The 21,028-nt window shown below is 37.5% G+C and overlaps 1 long non-coding RNA gene across 2 annotated transcripts; it reads right to left on the bottom strand.

The window, feature by feature from the left end:
* Positions 1-4,677: 4,677 nt before the first annotated feature.
* On the bottom strand, positions 4,678-21,023 carry LOC140688875 (uncharacterized). Of its 2 annotated transcripts, XR_012063719.1 has the most exons (6): positions 20,975-21,023; positions 18,365-18,440; positions 14,317-14,436; positions 11,536-11,582; positions 10,582-10,722; positions 4,678-4,863 (listed from the first exon to the last, which is right to left on the bottom strand). It is a non-coding gene; the product is annotated as an uncharacterized lncRNA (long non-coding RNA). The 2 variants fall into 2 exon arrangements; XR_012063720.1 differs by lacking the exon at positions 11,536-11,582.
* Positions 21,024-21,028: the final 5 nt, after the last annotated feature.

The following is a 21,028-nucleotide window of genomic DNA, read 5'->3' as shown; positions in this document are numbered from 1 at the left end:
CTATCCAGGTACCGATTTCCAATGGTGAACAGGCCGCTGGTTGTTGGTGTGACGTATAAAAGAGGCCTGTCACACTATAAAATAAATGTGCCAAAGTAAAACGAAGAGTTTAGAAAATAAATTCTTAGCCTCTGATGCATACATTCCCCTTGCTCCTGAGTATGAGGACTCACATGCTGGCATTTTGGGGGGATAAGCCTGTCTGTCTCCTTGCCTGTAAGACTGCTCTGAGCTCTAAATCCCATTTATCTTCTCATCCTCTAGCTGAGTAGGACTTTACAATAATAAATCTAAATAAATATGTTTTTAAGTAACATACCGCGATCATCTCTGACTCATTCCTCTTATGACTTAGTCTCTTTTCTCAGCCAACTACTGATCACGGCATGGGACATATTACACCAGCTGACCTGACACACCATATATTTACAAGGTTTTAATGAGAAAATTATCTACCCAAATAAAAGCTTCTCTTTTTTTTTTGAATAAGTACCCATATTATATCTCTCTTTTATTGTCTTCTATGATTTATCTTAGGACTAACAGAAACTTTCCACCTCTTTTTGACTTACCCCTGGGCCTTCTCAGCATTTCCAGAATTATTAATATTTGTTGTCTCCAATTTCTAACACTTTCTTCACTGTAAAATGCAACTGTTTATTTATTTTAATGCCCTGGTCATTTAATTTTTTCCCATGTGTAGCTGCAAAAAAAAAAAAAAGGCATTCAAAACTTTTCTGTGTTATTTCAAAAAATTTAAAAATACTATCAAATTGGCAATGCTTTCCCTTCACTGACAACATAATCTTTGATTTTTAGTGGTGATTTTTAAATTTTCTCAGATAGGTTTTCTAGTACGAATCTATAATTTTATCCTTTTCCATAAAGATTTTTTTCTTCTCCTATAAATGAATCCTTCCTGCAATATTTTAACCTAGGGATTTCTCATCTCAAAACCAACAATCATTTATTCTATGATGATCGCATTCTCTGAGATTTTCACAGACAGTGGCTTTGCTCTTTCTTTTCCTTTTCTTTTCTTTCCTTTCTTTTTGAAATATTTACCTTATCGACATAAATTTCCCTGATTCGTTTTTTCCTCATCTATGTTTCTAGCCAAAGATGGATGTGAGGGCGTCATCTGAGAAGACTCTGGAAAAGACCAACTTTTCCAACAACAGGAGAGTTATTTTGAGGAACTCCTTCTCACGGTCACTCTTCTACTCATCTTGGGCAATTTCTTGTGAAGAAATGATACTTGAGACCAATGCTCCTTTGGCCAGAGGGAGATTTTGTACTTCAGACCAAGCAGGATAAAGTGGTGTGAAGAAACTTGGTTCTAAATGATGTAGTTATACCTCAAAACCAATAAATTATGATGGTACTTATGAGGTTAGTAACAATGACTCACACTTTTTGGATGGTTTACTAAACGCCAAGCATTTTAGACTTTTACACATATCTTCTCATTTGCTACCTAACCCAAAGTGTTTTTAAGAACAATTTTCCACAATTTACCTTTGAGGAAAGTAAAGAGCAAAGGGGATAAGTAGCGAGGGTGGTCAGTGGCATGGCGAGAGTTGGAGCACCGACAGGCTGGCTCCATTGTTTATATGCTTACCATTAAGTAACACTTTCTCATCCCCCAGAGGTTGTCTGCCCCAGACTTTGTGATACATGAGATAATTGTGTCTGGGCTGTCACCCAACATTCTTCTAAGTGGAAACTCCTCAACACAATGGCTCTTGTCTACTGCAGACATCAATTGTCCTATCCCATGCCCCTTGATTAATTTGTTTATTGAGAGTCATATCCCCTAATGTAGCTTGTATAAGTAAGCCATGTTAAATTCTGTATTCCTACCTCTTTCTGTTAGGTGTACTGTCTGTTCCTCGCCCATTTCTCTACTGTTCCTCGTTCTGGTAGCTGATTCCATCTGCTTTTGTACAGCTGTTCTTACTTTCTTTGTCCCTGATCTATGTTAATTTATATGAATATTTCCCTTACATCGTCATTCTTCAAGTTCAGACCAACGATCTCTTTGGGAGGAAAGATGTAGGGGGCGCTCTCTCTGCTACCATCTCTGGTTTGTTGCTGATTACTCTGCCTTTTCTCCCTCCTAGCGCATGGACTATCTTATTTACTTACGTATTTGTTATTTAGGGGGTAGAGTTTGCATCTCTTGAAACCATCACAGAACCCAACATCTGCTAGGATCTCAACGATGCCCATGAAAGGGAGAAACAAAAGAGTGACTGTGTTAATGAGACTTCAAGACATTCTCCTGCATTCGTTTGAGCAGAGGCTACCAACTCCATGGATCCTTTTCTCTCCCATCAAGAGTCTTAGTGTCTGTCTGTCGTCCTTGATTCTATTTCATTATTTCATTTTCTTGTGCAGTCTGCATAGATGTGTCCTTTTTGTCCCCAGAAGTGATCCAGAGTTACCTTTACAAATGGTACTTATTCTCTGGACCTAAAACCTTTTACCTGATTGCACCTTTTACTTAAATGATATCCTGAGCTTCATCAGCAGCTGATCTTTAGATGTCCTCTGTGCGGCTATAATTCATCTCAGTTCTTAAACGAAAAGTGCCCAAAGGCACTGCTTCATCTTCAAGTGAGTGAACAAGGTCTTTAGCCTCATCCTGTTCAGTGGAATCATCACGAACTTCTCTGAACAGTATTGGTCCTTTTTACTTCTAACAGTGTCTCTATAATAAACTCAATTTATCTTCTCATCTAATGCTCATATCAAATTTCTTGCATCCTGGGTTTTGAATTACAGCAAATACGTCCCCTGGAATATCCAACAGAATTAATAATCAGGGTCCCCCCATGTGCTCTCTTGTCAGGCCTCTGCTCTCATCTCTGAAGTCACTGTGTCCCACAAATCTTCCCACTAACTGATGCCTCTCCTGCCAGAGATGTTCATGTACAGTGAGCTTCCCTTCCTCTTCCTCTTTTAAAGAACACATATAAAGCCTGTTTTCTTTCTTTTTCCACATTGTCATCTTTTCATATATATATATTTTTAGCCCTCTCCACTTTTCTCTCCTATTTCAATTATTTGGTTTTCCTCTGTTTGCATTTTCCCTGTATTATCAATATCTTTACCACATAATGATGGTGATTAATGTTACTATGTATTAAAAACCCACAATAAGCCAGGAACTTTAGCTTGTATACACATATTTGTGTGTCTCTGTGTATTTTAAAACTCACAATAGCTAAAATAATTTTTTTAAATGATAAAACTGAGACTTTGGTCTTAAGTAAGTGGCTCCAGAGAACATCTGATGATAAATTCGTGAGAATGTGTGAGAATATGCATTACGTTTAATTCTTATATGTATGTACCACTTAACTGACCAATGAGATAAGTGTTATTTTATCCTTTTTTTTTTAATGAAAAAATGAGATTTGGTGAGTTAGAGAAAGCTGATCTGTAGAGACCATATTGAACTCTGGATGAATGCAAACGTGTGGTCACATGAAGTCCAAGAAATTTGGTTTCTGACCAAAACTTGAGGCTACAGGAGACAGGCACCCACTCCCATCTCTTGCTTCCTCACTGTATTATGAGTCTGATAGTCAGATAGGCAAGTGTCATTTGCTAGTGCCTGGAATTCTAAAATGCGAAGACATTCTACTCAGCTCCCTAGGCGAACTCTGAACTGACAAGTTGCGAGTGGCCTCGTAATTATACAGCAGTGTCTGTTTTCTTAGAAGACCCTCCAAAGGTATCTCCCCAGCTTCTCGCACTTGCTCTGGGGCTGTAGGGCGGTGTCTGTCACATGGCACATTATGGGTTTTAGATGCTACTTCACAAAATGCAACAATGGGATTCCAAATGGTGACTCACTGTAGAGGCCATCATACACTAACAAAATTTGACATAATAGTCAAAGTAGTCCAGAAAAAAATGCTGATAAAAACAAAAAAAAAAAACGCAGAAAGGAAGAAGTAGGCTTGAATGTCTGCAAGCAAGTTCCTGATGGTTTACATTTTCATTAATAGGAGAGGTAAGTATCTGGGTTGTGAACTTATTTATGATCCATATGGAGTCCATTTAATACCAACTATCACTCTATTAGCCCCTCATAACCATTTCTGAGATGGTTTTAACCCTATATTATAAATCATTTGAACTTGTTGCTTACTGACATCTGTTTGAGTATATGGCTGAGACAGGAAAAACCTTGCTGCAGAATATATACTCCCAAATAAAATTTAGAGTCTAGAATTCCATCTGAACGAACACCCACTGTGAATATATGTGGGGTGAGTCCTTTCATCTGAACATTTGGCACATCGTGCTTCAAATGTCTTCTGTTCCATAACTTGTTTCTACTAGATTTAGAAATACCTGGATGCAACACTGACCCTGAGGCAGAGCCTGGAACACTTGTCTGGGGATCCCAAACTTAGACTAGTAGCGAGTGAGTGAACAATGATATTAGCCTTTCACATTGACTGCTCTGAAGGTTTCCTCTAAACTGAAGTTTCCTCGCACGGCCTTTTCAGAAGAGGATCTCCAAGGTGGGGTTGAATGTGTGATATTTCTATAAAGACTTCATCTTAATAATTAGGACTCGCAGAATTGAAAAGTGTGGAGAAGCCTTAATGATCTTTGGCCCTTTCCCACTTTAGTATGGATAGGGAGCAAAATATTCCGGGAGGATAAATTATGTATTCAAGGTCACATAGAATGTTGGTGGAAGTCTGCCCAACACGGTTGAAGGATCTCTTTCCATCTTTAGGTGGTAAAACTTTCCCTAATTTCTTGAGCAGTTGGGTTAGTTCAGTTTTTCCCTTGGATGAAAACTATTTTTGATTTCCCCAAAGTCTTCTGAACTGGGGCCTGTCAGAGAGGTATGAGGAAAAGGGGAAAAAATAAACAGAGTCACAAAGGTCGTCATTGTCATCACAGCCAACCGTCTACTACACAATCCTGGTTATAACACGAAATGGCAGTGGTGATAATATTCAGCTTGGACATAGAATAAGACAGCTTCAAAGTTTATAATAATGAGGCAGCTAGACAAAACAATTGACAATTTTGGAATTGATCTACATATCTATCTATATACTATCTGTCTGTCTGTCTATCTATCCATCCATCTTTACATGTATCTAGTGACCTCCCTATCTATATCCTTAATGCATGTATGAGTTGACAGGCACGGGATTCTTAGGAATGATGAAAGATAACAATCCACAAATTCAAGAAACCAAAAGAGATCAAGCACCATATCTAACAAGAAATCTCTCAGACACCACCTGGTAAAACTACAGAACACAAAGAAGACAAGAGAGCGAGAGTGAGCGCAAGACTGAGAAAGACTGAGAATATGATTACTTTCAAAGAAGCAAGAGTGGCAGATGACTTTTTATCACTACCAAAGGAGCAAGATAACAGGAGAATGAGGTACTGGGGGGAACAGAACTCACACAACTGATAAGTGCAAGGATTTGAATAGAGGAAGTCTGAGCTGTGCTTTCAACCACAGTGCCATTATGCCTTTATTTCAGCCAAAGTCAACCACATATGGAACTTCCTGATGAAGGAAAGAAGGATGAACACCATCGTCACCGACTGTAAGACTTTAGCACTGAACTTGTGCTCTTTCCTCCAGAATTAACACTTCTCCCACCTTCACCATTTTTGTCTGTGTCATTTTCTTCTCCATTTCCCTTAGTTTGGCTTTTGAGTAATCATATATTTATTTCTCTTCTCCACTATCTTTTTTATTTGTTTCAATGACTTAGCAATTCTTTCTCCTAATGGCAATCAGAAGTGACTTCTGCTCTTCAAGTCAACAATTACAAGCCAAGGTCCTTTTTATCATCTTATCTTTAGAAAAATAAATCCCAGGTAACATGCTTTACAATTTTTAAAGTTCCTCACTATACATTATTTTTCTAAAAACTGAATCTACATAAAAGTATGATATGAAGAAATAAAATAAAGAGGGTTTTTTTTTTTTTAGCCTACAAAATGCTTTTAGGGACATTACTTAACCTGATCTTCATAATGTTCCTGTGGATTGGGTGTCATCTTTATTCTCATTTATATATGAAAACATTGACTTGAGAGAGTTACATGATTATTCCAATTCACACAATCATTGAATTAAAGCTGAAACCTAAGCCATTTGAATAAAAATTCCATATACGTTTTAATCTACCAGTGAAACCCCTTATATCGTACCTGATTTATGCTCAAGGAGTTGGTTTTCTAAGGGACAATCAATGTATGAAGCCTGAGAATAATCCCCAGGGGACACTGCAAGGTTCAGTAGCTTCTCCAGAAATTCAGAAATGGAGCTAGCAAAGGTATTACTACTATGGCTCTCCCCCTCCTGAGTTATAAATGCAACAAGCTGATTATTATAATGATACTTCACTCCGAGAAGAACTGGAATAGGACAATGAAATCATGATACTTATCACTTATATAGCACCATTCATCTTCTGAGCTCTTTACAAACAGTAATTAATTAAAGGAGGGCAAAAGAGAGTTTGCTGATCGGGCGATGCACATGTGAAGAACCAGCTCCTTCAGAATTAAGATGCAGAATGAAAGTGCCTACTTGAGATCTAGACTGAAATTGCTGGGGGGGGGGGGGGAGGCGAGTAGGGAGGAGTGAGAGGACATTTTAGGAAACCAAAACCTCTTCTCCTTCTAAGTTGTCAATATCATCAGCCTTTGAAACTAGGCTGCTGCCATATGAATTATAAGGGAATTTCAAATAGGACAGGAAATGGAATCTAGCGGAGTGAAAGGAAAGATCAGATAAGAAAAGTAACTCTATGTTGAATTCAACTGTAAGAAGATAGTCCTTACGATGACAAAGATAATGATTTGATTATCAAAGAAGAAAAATGCGTAGCTCGTCTGCCTTTGTGTTACCTAAAGTTTCCCCCTTGAATCTATTGTTCAGCAAAATGTGTCCTGGTGTCTGAATAGGGCTGTTGATTACTCTCTTCTTAGGAAAAGGTGTAGGGGAGATGAGGACAAAGGAAAAAAAAAAAATCAACCTCAGCCTCATAAGATTTTCCCTTTATTCTGATTCAAATTACTCCAAAAATTAGCCATAAGGTCAAGTTACTGGTCTTGTGTCTTCAAAATTACCAAACTGCACTAATCTCCCGTCACACTCCGTAACAACAAAATAGAAGGCTCCTGATGTCTGTCATTTATTGAGCAGATGTACCTACTTTTCTCTTTTCAACCACTTGACTCTGGTTTTATGCATCTGTCTTCTTGGCTCAATTGCACAGGCATCAGAAAAGTGCTCAAACACAATCAAAATTCTCATCTCTATTCCACAATTTGCTGGTCATTAGTAGAAATTTCAGTAGTGGGAGACAGTGCCTTTGCCTTCACAACTGTCATAGAAAAACGGGACTTTGGTACTGGAACTTTTGTCCCTTTGTCCAGGTCTGAGCAACTTACACTCACACTCTAGTTCAAATCTTAGCTCTGTAATTTACTAACTATATGATGATAGTAGGTAAATATCCTGAATTTCTGATCTTTAATTTCTCCAACTGGCAGTAGGGATTTATTTATTCATGACATTTATTTGAGGCTCTGCGTTAGATGTGAGAATACAAAAATGGGAAACATAACTTCTTCTTTCTAGGAGCTTACAATTTGGTAGAAATCACAAATAAATAACACTTACCCAAATATGACATGGTAAACTGGTACTGGGTTCTACAGAAGCCCAGAGTTCTCTGAACTGAAGTAGGAGCAATTGAGACAATGCTATGCCAATAGATGTTTAATAATCAGCCATGTGGGCAAACAGTGGATATATTTAAAGTAAACATGTTTATTATGAATCTTCCTGATATAAAGGATGAACAGCAAAACATTAACAAAATGATAAAATATGTAATGTTTAACAAAAGATTCCATAGATTCCATTGATTCTAAGGAGAGTAGAATCTGCCACCCCAAAATGTGCCTCTTTGGCATAAAGATTACCTTGAGATGGCTATAAGTATATTGTAGGTTTCGATCAAGATGGCAGAGTAAAATAATGTGGAACTCACTTCCCCCGTGAAGACATCAAGAAGATATATCTACATGTGGAAATATTCTCAAAGAAAACTAATGGAAAACTGGCATAAGGAACCCTGTACAAACAAGATTCTAAGGTGGGAAAGTAAGAGAAGTAATAGAGTAGGGACATTTGCCTGTTGGAGGGAATCCAGAGAAAAGGGGAGGTTATATGGGCAGACATGTACTGAGGAGTAATCAGTACCACAGATAAAATGTTCAAGTCCTGGGGTCCTTTGAGGGGAGATGAGAAACCTTGGCTGGTTGAAGGACCACTTGGACTACTTGAATGGCTGCAGGAAGCCTGAATTCCACTCATGAGGGACTTGTGCACAGGCTTTCTCTTAAGGGAGGATGGAGACACATCTGCTCTAGTGGCTGCCAGTTCAACCCAAACAAACACACACCAAGACGGGTCATAATTAAATCAACAAAGGTTAAAGATACAGTGAGAATTCTAAAGGCAACAAGAGAAAAAATAAAGGCTTATATAAAAGGGAATCTCCATAAATTATCGGCTGATCATGTTGCAGGCCAGAAAAGAGTGGCAGGATATATGCAAAGTCCCAAAAGGAAAAAACCTGCAATCTAGGATACTCTACCTAGAATAATTATCATGTAAAACAGAAGGAGACACAAAGAACTTCTCAGACAAGCAAAAACTAAGAGTTCACTAATACTAAACCAACTTTAAAATAAATGTTATAGAGTCTTTTCTGAGTGGAAAAGAAGTCAGAATCTATAGGAAAGGGAAACTCCCGCTAGGAAAGGCCAATATATAGTAAGGACTAAGGATCAACCAATTAAATACAACATTATGAAGATTAAAAGACAAAATGTATAAAATCAAATATAACTTCAGTAAACAGTTAAGGGATAAGCATGAAGATGTAAAATAGGACATCAAAGACACAAAATATGGGGGAAATGAGTAAAAACTGTAGATATTTCAGAATGTATCTGAACTTAAAAAGAGTGTCAGTATAAAACAAGTGGATATAGGTCAACACACACAGACTCCATGGTAACCACAAATTAAAAACCTAAAATAGTTGCACAAAAGCTGAAAAGAAAGGAACATAAATGCATTACTGAAGAAAAGTATCAAACCACAAGAAAAGAAATAAAAAGAAGAAACGGAGAATAGATAAACAAGATTACACTGTATAGCACAGGGAAATATACACAAAATGTTATGTTAATCACAGAGAAAAAAATGTGACAATGAGTGTGTATATGTCCATGAATGACTGAAAAATTGTGCTGAACACTGGAATTTGACACAACACTGTAAAATGATTATGAATCAATAAAAAATGTAAAAAAAAAAAAGAAGAAACGGAAAGAGGAGAACTACAAAAACAACTGGAAAACAAGTGATAGAATGGCAACCCTTATATACCTATCAGTAATTATTTTGAATGCCAACAGATTAAATACTCAAATCAAAAGACATAGTGTGGCTGATTGGGTTAAAAAACAATGGTGCCTATAAAAGAATCATATCAGAGCTAGACACACACAGACTGAAAGTGAGGTGGTAGAGAAAGATATTTAATGTCAGAAATGACAAGAAAATGAGGGTAGCAATACTCAGGTCTTACAAAACAGGCTTTAAAACAAAGGTTATGACCAAAGAAAAAAAAGAGCCTTGTGTGAAGGGAGAAATACAAAAATAAGATAATATTAAAAAATGGAAACATATCCCACGTTCATAGATAGAAGTAAAGGAAAAATAATATATGTTTAGCGAAATAAATTAAAGACAAGTATTGTATGATATCATTTATAGGTGGAATCTAAAAAAATAATACAAATGAATGTGTATAGCAAAACAGAAACAGACTCACAGATAAAGAAAACAAACTAGTGGTTACCAGTGGGTAGAGGGAAAAGGCAAAGGGCGCGTTAAGGGTATAGGATTAAGAGATACAAACTACTATGTATAAAATAGATAAGCCACAAGGATAGATTGTATAACACAGGGAATTAAAGTCATTATTTTGTAAGAACTTTTAATGGATTATAAATTATTAGAAATGCTGAATCACTCTGCTGTACCTCTGAAAATAAAATTGTAAATCATCTATACTTCAAGTTAAAAAAATGAAAGAAAATGCAGACATGGGAGAGGCTCTGAAAACCACGAAGAAGAAATTCCCTTTTGTGAGGGACATTTATATTTATAAGGAAAATCTTCCTTTGTAAGAGTGTCTTTCTCTCTGTACTAGGAATAGAAGGGTGCTAAAACAAAAGACTCTCTTATCAATGGAGAAGTCAAAGGTTTAAATCTGCATAACAACCTTACCCTTGTTTACTGTGCTTTTCTTGGAACCCCCATAACCAATCTCTAACCATATCTCCCCATTCAACCTTAAGAGTATAATTAGAAATGTTTAGAAAATTATGAGTTTATTTATTTAATACCATGGTTTCAAATACACTTTATTTAATTTCAAGTTTTTTTTTTAACAATAACTGTGTTTAACTATGGCTTAATAGACTCACCAATTTCTAAAGATGTTAACAATTGACTATAATGAGCCAGTATGGATTGACTGCATCACACCACTGGGGATGAGGAAATACTTTGAACCCATGGAGGTAATGACTGAGTAGCCCGCATGAAGATGTTGGAGATGAATATTCCTCCAGGAGGGAAAAAAAAGCACATACAAAGAGTGAGAGGTGAACCGTAGTATGAAGCCTATGGGCAACAACAAACAAGACAGGGCTTACTGCAATATTTTCTAGCCCCTAGACATTTCAGTGATAATCGATATATGAAAGTTACTCTTCCACAACAAGGACCTGGAGTTTAAGGATAATAATATTTTTATATTACACCTGTAATACACAAAATACGTCATCACAAATAACGCTATGATGCAGGATTCAATGGTATTTTGTTTTTAGCAAAAGAAGAGCAGGGCCACTTCATCTACATGACTCATTTTAGCATAATCTGAAATGGAGATTCTCTTCTATTTATGTCTCAAAGGGCACAGATTTTAGATGTGTTGCTGTTGGTGCTTTCAATTCTAACGAGAGAGAGAGAGAGAAAGAGAGAGAGGGAGAGGATCACACTGATGAAGTTACACAGCACAGTAACTGCCACCCTATGTCTGACTGAGAGGGTCAGCAGTGCTCCTAAGGGAAGAACTCAAGCTAGAAATCCAGAAAAAAAAAATTCTTGCCAGATAAATAGTGATTCCAAAGAGCAGTAGAAACCATAGAGTGGAGAAAGGGAGGGAAGAAATGATTCATGCCAGCAATTTGGTCCCTTGTGATTTCAAGTGTTGGAAATTTTCGGTAATTTAAATTTTTGCAATAGCTGGAAACACACACACACACACACACACATGCACGCACATGTTTAAATATTTACGTGCTACGTAGATGTCCACAGGGCAGTAAAATTTATATTATGAAAATTCTATTCATTAGCTACTTAAAACTTACTCTGGTTAACAGGCTTATCCTGTGACTTCAGCTGGAAGGAATGTGGCCTGTAAGTAGCAAAGAAGATAAGGGAAGAAGGCTTCTGGGACACATTCAGTAAAAGAATCAACAATTACTTCACTTATACCTCTTTCTATGTAAAAATTGCTACCCTAGGCAGAGAGGGTATTTATCACGTTATTAAGTAGTTGATTAGATGGATAAGATGGATAGATTCAGCTTTAAGGATATCTTAAGGTATCCTAAGGTGAGTTTGACTTAGAAGAATGATTACTAGCAAGTGGCTGGGGTGGACAGGGGCTATCCAGTGGTCTGGAATAGCATCAGTGAGGGCAAAGGGCTGAGAGAAAGGATGCTTTCTTCCAATGAAAGTGAATAAATATTATTTTGACCAAAGGAAATTTATGCAGAGAGGAGTGACAAGCAAGTTTGGAAAGATAGCTTGCGATAAGATTGTGGGGACTTTAGATAGCATGGTAATGTGTGTCTGCTCACGCAGTCTTGTAAGAGTTAAGCTGCACACTTTTCTGTTGGAATTTTCTGATGTCTCTGAGTTGGCCATCTAAGCTCTCCTCCTGAATTAATACAGGGTTTGGCGTGACCTGGAAGGTCACCGCTTAAGATAATTAGTACCAAAGAGCTGCACTCTTGCCATGCTGCCATTTCAGCCTTCTCACAATCTAGCAATTTTTCATGATAAATTGAATCTAATAACATATTTTTGCAGCCAAGATACATGGTGGATCATTGTCTTGTCACTTTGATAAGATGTTTGTGTTTTTTTTTTTTTTCCTATGGTCCAGACTTCAGGATAAAGCAGGTGAAAAATCTACAGTTATGTCAAACCAGGTACAAACGTAACAACTTCCTGAAACATGGACTTGAAAAAAATCGTTAATTATCTGAGAAAAATAATCCACGGTTCATGACTTAAAATTCATTTTGTTTGTATATCAATTTTTAGTTTCAATTTTTTTTAAAGACAGACAGCTGTAGCTGTGAAGATACGGATATAAATCACAGCACTGCCTCCTACAAGCTCTCTAACCACCATTTTTCTCTATTTTCTTTCTTCCTGCACATAGCACTGAGTATTTGGACTCCATAATTTGTCTCTTTGCTATTGTCACTTTATTCCAAAGGCTGTTTCAAACCATCTTGCTTTGGTTTCAATTGGATTCAGGTATATTAGTTTTCTTCTGCAGCAGGATTTATTAGAACCTGAAGTACAGAAAAAAAGCATCTCAACAATGTCTTACAGAACAGTAAGGCTAGATGCTCACAACAGCCTTGTTTATTGCAGATATTTACAATCGTGTATCGTTTCTCACATGTGTTGATAATAGTTTAATGAGAGGCCTCAAGCTTCCTCATGGCTTCCAAACAAGGAATTGTCTCCCCACTGAGAGAGGGGAATCGCTGAAAGCAATGGGCAAGGAACACGAGTTAAAGCAGTGAGGATGGACCTTGAGTGAAAACAGGAAGATTTAGGATACCTGTAGAAAGACAAGTCAACGTTATATAGAGACGAATTAATACTTCGGGATTAAACTGTCTGTGAAGGATAGAAGCATGGCAGACTAAAAATAGACACGGAGTAATTCAGAGGCTAATCAGGCTCTGTCACAGATAAAATTAATAAGTGAAAAAAGTTTTAACAAGACATTAGCCATCTGAGCAGCCCAGAAGGCCTGGGGAGGGAGATGGGAGTATTATGGGTGCAGCATTAACATCCCTGTTACTAGGCTGGTGATGATTAACAGGACGTGGCCCCGGAGGGAGCAAGGTGAGCCTTCACAGGACAGCACTATGGTCTCAAATTGGATAGCAAAGGTGAGCTGTCTGTCAGGAGGGACATCAGAGCCAAGGACACAGAATTGGAGCTGGACCAGCCTGAGCAGGAAAGAGAGTTGTATCAGGAAAAACGCATGTGATGTAAAATTAAAGAGAGACATCAGTTTGTGACAAACAGCTACCCCTGTTAGTCTTTGCTTCCCGTCCCATTCACATTTCGGGGATAGTGAGCCAATGTTTCTTTTGGGTCCACTCCATTCAGATTTTATGATAACAAGTGAATGGAATCTATGAAGCAGAAAACCAAAGAACTTCATAATTGCTTCCCCTAGGTAACTACAGGAGTGTTTTATATCATCTATTAGCAGTAGAAATTGATTAAAAGCCCTTTCTCCCCTAGACTCAAGTGTTAGGCGCCATGGGAAATGAAAAGGGAACCTCAGGCCTAGCTTTTCACAAGGTAGTGGAAGAGGAAACACCAACACAGGTTGAAAACACTAATAAATAAGTACAGAGCTGGTGACTGGGACATGGAATTCTGAAAGCACAGCCTTTTGGCATATGAGTACGTTTTGGTCTTTTTAGAATATCCAGAGTGGGATTAATAGGTTGGTGTGGAAATTTCCCCCATAAATAAAGATTTTTAAGTATCAAGGGGCAGGGATATGATTTGGTGGGAAGGAAACAGTAAGTTATAAAAAGTAGGTAAAAAACTGAAAGTTCAGGGAAATTATGTTGGTTGATAAAATGTGTTAGCATTTACTCAAACATCCCTCTGTGCTTTGTAAAATTGGACATAAAGTCTTAGAAACAAAATACTCCATTGCTATATCAGGTTCCTTTAACTTGTACTAAAAATAATTTCTGATCTAATACACATTTTATCAACCAGCATCATTTCTCTGAACCTCCAGAAAGATTTTTAAATACAAGTTGTAGAAACCTACTTAAAATGGGCTTAAGTTATGAGGAAATGTGTATTCTTACATAACACATCCAGAAGTGGAAAATCTTCAGACCTCCAGCAGTCAGGACTCTAATTCTGTTTCTCTGTGGATTTGTCTCAGCAATGCCTCATTCTTTGTATTCATTTAGCCTTCTCTCGTGCTTTCAAGGTTGCCACCAACAGCACATATTATAAGAGAGAGAAAAACTTACTCCCCATGTATCTCTCTTAAGAGAAAGGAAATAGAGTTGACTCTTGAACAACATGAGTTTGAACCACTTAGTTTTACTGATACATAGATTTTTTTCTTTTCAATATTAAAGACTATTGGTAGCATGAAAGGAGTCCCTACATAGTCAAGTCCCACACCCCTCATGTGGAGGTACCCCAAAACAAGAGAATAATTACAATTGCAGAAGTTCTGTCAAAGGAGTGAGGGCTCAGAGACCCACGTCAGGCTCCCCAGCCTGGGAGTCCTGCATCAAGAATACAAATTGCCAGAATGTGTGATTTTGAGGGCCAGCGGAACTTACTTTCAGTAGTTCCAGAGGGCTGGGGGAAATAGAGACTCCACTCCTAAAAGGTGCAATCAAAATCTCACATGCTCTGGGAGCCAGAGCAGAGGCAGCAGGTTGAAAGGAGCCTCAGCTGGACCTACCTGCTGATCTGGAGAGTCTTCTGGAGAGGTTGGAGGCACCTGCAGCTTACTTAAGGGATACAGGAACTGGCAGCAGACACTTTTGGAAGTGTGTTCTGCCACATGGACACTGCTGCTGGCAAGAGCTATTTTGGAATGCTCCTTCTAGTTTATTAACCTCAGGACCCAGCCCTGCCCCCTCCCAGTAACCTGTTGGCACCAGTACTGGGATGTCTAAGGCCAGACAACTTGGAAGGGACACAGACCCACTCACCAGCAGATAGACTGCTGCAAGAACTCCTTGAGCCTCCAGCTTCTCCTGGACATGGCCTTGCCCACAAGAGGGCACAGAACCTGGTCCCACACACCAGTGCACAGGCACTAGACGCAGAACTCCAGGGCCCTACAGCCAGAGACCACAGGATCCAGCTCCATCCAACAGTGGGCAGGAACCAGCCCCAGTATTCTTGACCCTGCCCATCAATGAATCTGATCTAGCCTCAGGACCAGCCTCACTCACCAGCCAGTGGACACCAGCAGCAGGACAACCACAGTTCTGTAGCCAGTGGACCACACCCACCCACTGGTAGGCCAGCACTTGCTCTGGGACTGATTGAACTTGGCCCTGCCCAGTAGCCGGCCAGCAAAAGCTTCAGGACATCACAGACACTGCAGCCAGCTGTGTCAGGAACTGTCAACCACCGGTGGCCTGACACCAGCTCTGGGACCCTTGGGTCCTTCAGCCAGAGCCCAAGACCCATCTCTGCCCACTAGTTGTCTGGCACTAGCCCCAGGACCTGGCTTCACCCACCAGTGAGTGGATATCAGGCCAGGAGTCTCTTAGTCTCCAACTCCACCCAGCAATGAGCCAACACTAACCCCAGGGACTGCAGGGTACTGCAGCCAGCTGTCTCATGACCTGGCCTCTTCAACCAGAGGCTGGAAGTCTCTGCACAAGGCAGGGACTGGCAACCAACTGGACCAGGGACCAACAAGCCTACCAGCATGCCCACAGTAGTCAGCCACCACAATAGTAAGACACACGTAGCCTACACAGGGACAACCCTTGAGCATACAGCTCTGGTGACAAGAGAGGCGTGTGCTTCTAGGATGCATAGCACATCTCCTACAAAAGGACATTTTCCAAGCCCGGAAATGTAACCAACCTACCAGGTACATAGAAATAAAAACAATCAGTTAGGTAAAATGAGGTGGCAGAGTAACATATTCCAAATGAAGGAATAAGATAAAAACTGCAGAAGAAGAACTACTTGAAGTGGAGCTAGGCAATATATCTGAGAAAGGGTTCAGGATAATGATCATAAAGATGACCAAAGAACTCAGGAGAAGAATGGATGCACAGAGTGAGAAGTAAGAAATTTTTAACAAAGAGTTAGAAAATATAAAGAAAAACCAACCAGAGATGAAGAATACAATATGGAAATGAAAAATCCACTAGAAGGAATAAACAGGAGAATAAATGATACAGAGGAGCAGATAGTGAGCTGGAGAATAGAGTAATGGAAGTCACTAATGCTGAAAAGAAAAAAACAAAACTGAATGAAAACAGTTTAAGAGACCTCTGGGACAACACCGAGTACATTAATGTTAGCATTATATTTGTCCCAGAAAGATAAAAGAGACAAAGAGGGTCTGAGAATGTATTTGAAGACATAATAGCTGAAAATGTCCTTAACCTGGGAAAAGAAACTGGCATCCAAGTCCAGGAGGCACAAAGAGTTTCAAACAGCATTAATCCAAAGAGGAACATACAAAGACATATTATGATTAAAATGACAAAAATTAAAGATAAAGAAAGAATATTAAAAGCAGCAAGGAAAAAGCAACAAGTTACACGCAAGGCAACTCTTATAAGGCTATCAGCTCATCCCAAAGCAGCAGAATATACATTACTTTCAACTGCACTTAGAACATTCTCCAGGACAGATCACATGCTAGCCCACAAAACAAGCCTCAGGAAATTTTAGAAAATTGAAATTATATTAAGCATCTTTTCTAGCCACAACCCTATGAGACTAGAAATGTACAAGGAAAAAAAAAAAACCACGAACATGTCAAAGCCAAACAATATGCTACTAAATGACCAAAGGATCACTGAAGAAGTTAAAGAGGAAATCCAAAAATACTTGGAGACAAATGAAAATGAAAACATCAAAATCCAAATTCTAGGGACTGCAGTGAAGCATTTTTAAGAGGGAAATTTATCACTATACAAGCTTACCTCAGGAAACAAGAAAAATCTCATATAAACAATGTAACCTTACACCTAAAAGAACTAGGAAAAGAAGAGCAAACAAAACCCATAGTAGAAGAAAATAAATCATAAGAAAAATAAATTAAATAGAGACTAATAAAACAATGGAAGAAGAGATCAATGAAACTAAGCACTGACTCTTTGAAAAGGTAAATAAAGTTGATACAATTTTAGCCAGAATCATCAAGGGGGAAAAAAAAAAACACAGGACCTAAATCAATAAAATCAGAAGTGAACAAGTTATAACTGACACCATGGAACATTCAGGACAAGATAGCTTCAGACATGAATTCTACCAAACATGTAGAGAAGAGTTAACACCTACCCTTCTCAAACTATTTCAAAAATACTGCAGAAGGAATACTTCCTAACTCATTATGAAGTCAGCATCACCCTGACACCAAAGCCAGACAAAAGTATCACCAAAACTAGAAAATTACAGGCCAATATCACTGATGAACACAGATGCAAAAATCCTTCAAAAATATTAGAAAACCACCTCCAACAATATATTAAAAGGATCATACATTATGATAAATTGGAATTTATCTGAGAAATACAAGGATTTTTTTCAATATCTTAAAATCAATCAATATAATGCACCACATTAACAAATTGAAGACTAGAAACCGTATGATCATCTCAGTAGATGCAGAATCATCTTTTCAACATTGATTTATGATAAAAACACTCCAGAAAGTGGGTATAATGGGAACATACCTCAAAATAATAAGGGCCATATATAATAAGCCTACAGCTAACATCATACTCAACGGTGAAAAGCTGAAAGCATTTCGTCTAAGGAGTAAGACAAAGATTCTCATTCTCATCACTTTTACCCAACATATTATTGAAAGCCCTTGCCACAGAAATCAGACAAGAAAAAGAAATGAAAGGAATCCACATTGGAAAGGAAAAAGTAAAATCATCACTATTTGCAAATGGCACAGTACTATAAATACAAAATCTGAATGATGCCACCAGAAACTGAGCTGATCAGTGAACCTGGTAAAGTTGTTTATTGAAACGTTGTTAAGAATGACTCTAACGTCCATGCATGAGAATGGTTGACTGAATTATGAAACACACTATAGATGGTTGTGCAGTTATGTTACATATATATGATGTGCTGATACTGAAATAGCCATAAGATATTGTCAGAGATAGTAATACTCACCAAATATTACATTTACTCCTGTTTCTAATACCTCTGGCAGTTAGGTGAGTCCACATGATCAGTTCTGGGCAGAGGGCTTAGTTAGAGGGAAAGTGACACATGTCATTCTGGGCTGACACAGTATGAAGCTCACGTCTGGCTCTCCAGTTACACTGCTATGACTCTAAGGATGGTACAGTAAGAGGGTAGGTCCCTGAGTAACTCTGGTGCAAAGATATCCCCCTCCACCAATCCCTGAAATATGAATGAGAAATAGGTTGGGTGAAGCTAATAGAATTTTAGCCTCCATTAGTTACTGTAATATAACCTACCCAATTCTAATAGATATTAACTGTTAAAAGAGAGGGGAAAAAAGACAAATCATAGGATAAAACTTGGAATATTTTCCTATATAAGTTTTTGAATTTATGGATGTGTATATTTACTTATATATAAACGTAAATTTATCAAGGGTTAACAATTTTCATCTCTGAGGAAGGGAAGTGAGAATTTCAGGAAGAGAAAGTAGAAGATGATGAGGGATTCCATGCCTCTACATCCTGCGAATTTTTATAAAACATTTATTGATGTATTTCTTATGTAAAAATTTTCTTGAAAAATAAAATCTAATTGTTTCTTAAGTATAACCAATAGCATTATTTCTGTGCCTAACATGTCTCATTTTTTAAACAAGAATAATTCTGGTAGCAGCTACATCACTTATAGTTATGAGGGTAAAAATAGGTGAAGTGAGGGGGCACTTTAAAGTTAATTCTGTCCGCAGGGCTCTATTCTTCCTGCCTCTTTGTGCTCCATTCTTCCTGCCTCTTTGTGCTCCTTCACTCCTGTGTGCTTTTAGGATCCCTAAATGGTCTTTCAGACAGTGGGGAGTTGATTACTATTATACTTATCTGCCTTTGTCCTTTACTTGTCATATTTTTATATAAAATTTAGGTGCCCAAATCACTCCATCTTCATTAGGTGATTGTTCCAGGTGACACATTAAGACATTTACAGGACTGAGAGAGGTATCCAATGAAGAGTAGAGTAGGGACATGTCCTACAGGATAACGTCTGTATACTGCGTTTTAACTTTCCTGGTTGAATTTTGAGCATAATTATGTAATTTTAAATACTTAGTTTAATGCTATCTTCCATCTATACCTATAGAAATATATTTAACCTCTATTAATAAAACCAAGGTCATATACTCCAAAATAGAAACAAAAGATCAAATTTTCCATGTGATGGAGAAAGGAAATTGGATTATGTGGCTTTCCCTTGACAATTCTCTGTACAACTGTGTTTGATTGTTTTGAGTTTTGTTATAGCTAGTTTGGAACAATTTGGCATTGCTAAGAGAATATTTTGGGAAAAATTAACTCATTTTGTTCTTATTTCAGCATGCCAAACTTGATTTTCAACAAAGATCAACAAAAATGAATATCATCCTCTACAAAATACACCCAAAGAGATGGGTTACAAGACTGGACTTTGCACAGACTTTGGGAAGATAGCATGCAAAGAGAGGATATGATGAAGTGCTGTAACTTCTGATTTTGATGGAAGACAAAACACAGATAGTGTGTCTTTTAGGGTAGGAATAGTTTATTTGCATCAATGTATTAGTTGAATAATTGAGATTGTTGATGACAGCAAGCAATTATTAAATTCAGGCTTATTTCAATTATTAGTAGAAATAAAAAAGAATGGCACCCAAGTAACTGTTGTTTTAAACAGTATTTCTTAGGCTTAAAGAATAAAAATAATTTAAAATTGTAAAATTAATAATTACAAGAGCCACTTGAGATTAATTGTAAGGTGCCAAAGAGTAAATCAAGCTTTTCTCAAGTGATTTTGTTTTGCATCCCATGAATGTAGGAAGCTTTATGTATCAAAGAAACCTCTCTACTCAAATAAGCAGGTTAGTCTTTCTGAGAATTTAATGTTTATTCCAATGATTCTAGATCATTCAAGACATTTTTAGAACTTATGCATTCCACTAAAGTCAATTTATAAACTAGAAAGAAATCAATGCATTGTGGGTAATGTTAAATTATAGACACATTTCCCTTATGTATTTTGTCCAATACTTGTGATTCTTTTCTTTTTCCCTGAAGTTTTATACCAGATTTAGAAAAGACTTAACTGCAAAATGGTTTTCCTTATTATAAATTCAAGTATCTTCAATTTAAAGATTATCCTTAATCTAAATTTGGTTGAGGCTTGTAGAAAAATAGTTACATAAAATTGCTAACCATACTAAATTCTAATATGATAAAAATTACTAATGACATAAAGCAACTAGTTTTATGTCTATGTTTGTTTTTGTCTTCTTAAGAGTCATGGTTAATTTGAGGTATTTGTTTAGACCACATTATTTGTGAAGCAATCCTTTTGACCTATAATCATATTCTGCTAAGAAGCAAGATTGAAACTAAATGTATCATTTTAGTTCTAACATAAAAAGAGCTTGGAAGTAATCCTTACAATAAGAAAAAAAAAAACGGAATAAACCAAAAATCAATGACTTTTCTTGGATCCATCAGAAAACTGAGGTTGCAAGGCAAACTGCCACACCAAAACCTGAAGAGACAGGTAAATATAGAGAAATTGTTTAAATCAGCTTACCTGAATGCAGAAACCATTGGTAGAATTACTTGAAAGGTAATTTTGTATTGTGGT

Source organism: Vicugna pacos, chromosome 24 (assembly GCF_048564905.1).
Source record: "Vicugna pacos chromosome 24, VicPac4, whole genome shotgun sequence".
In the NCBI taxonomy this organism is placed as follows: domain Eukaryota; kingdom Metazoa; phylum Chordata; class Mammalia; order Artiodactyla; family Camelidae; genus Vicugna; species Vicugna pacos.
Note: the sequence above shows the minus strand (reverse complement) of the source record. Positions and strands in the feature narration are given on the sequence as shown.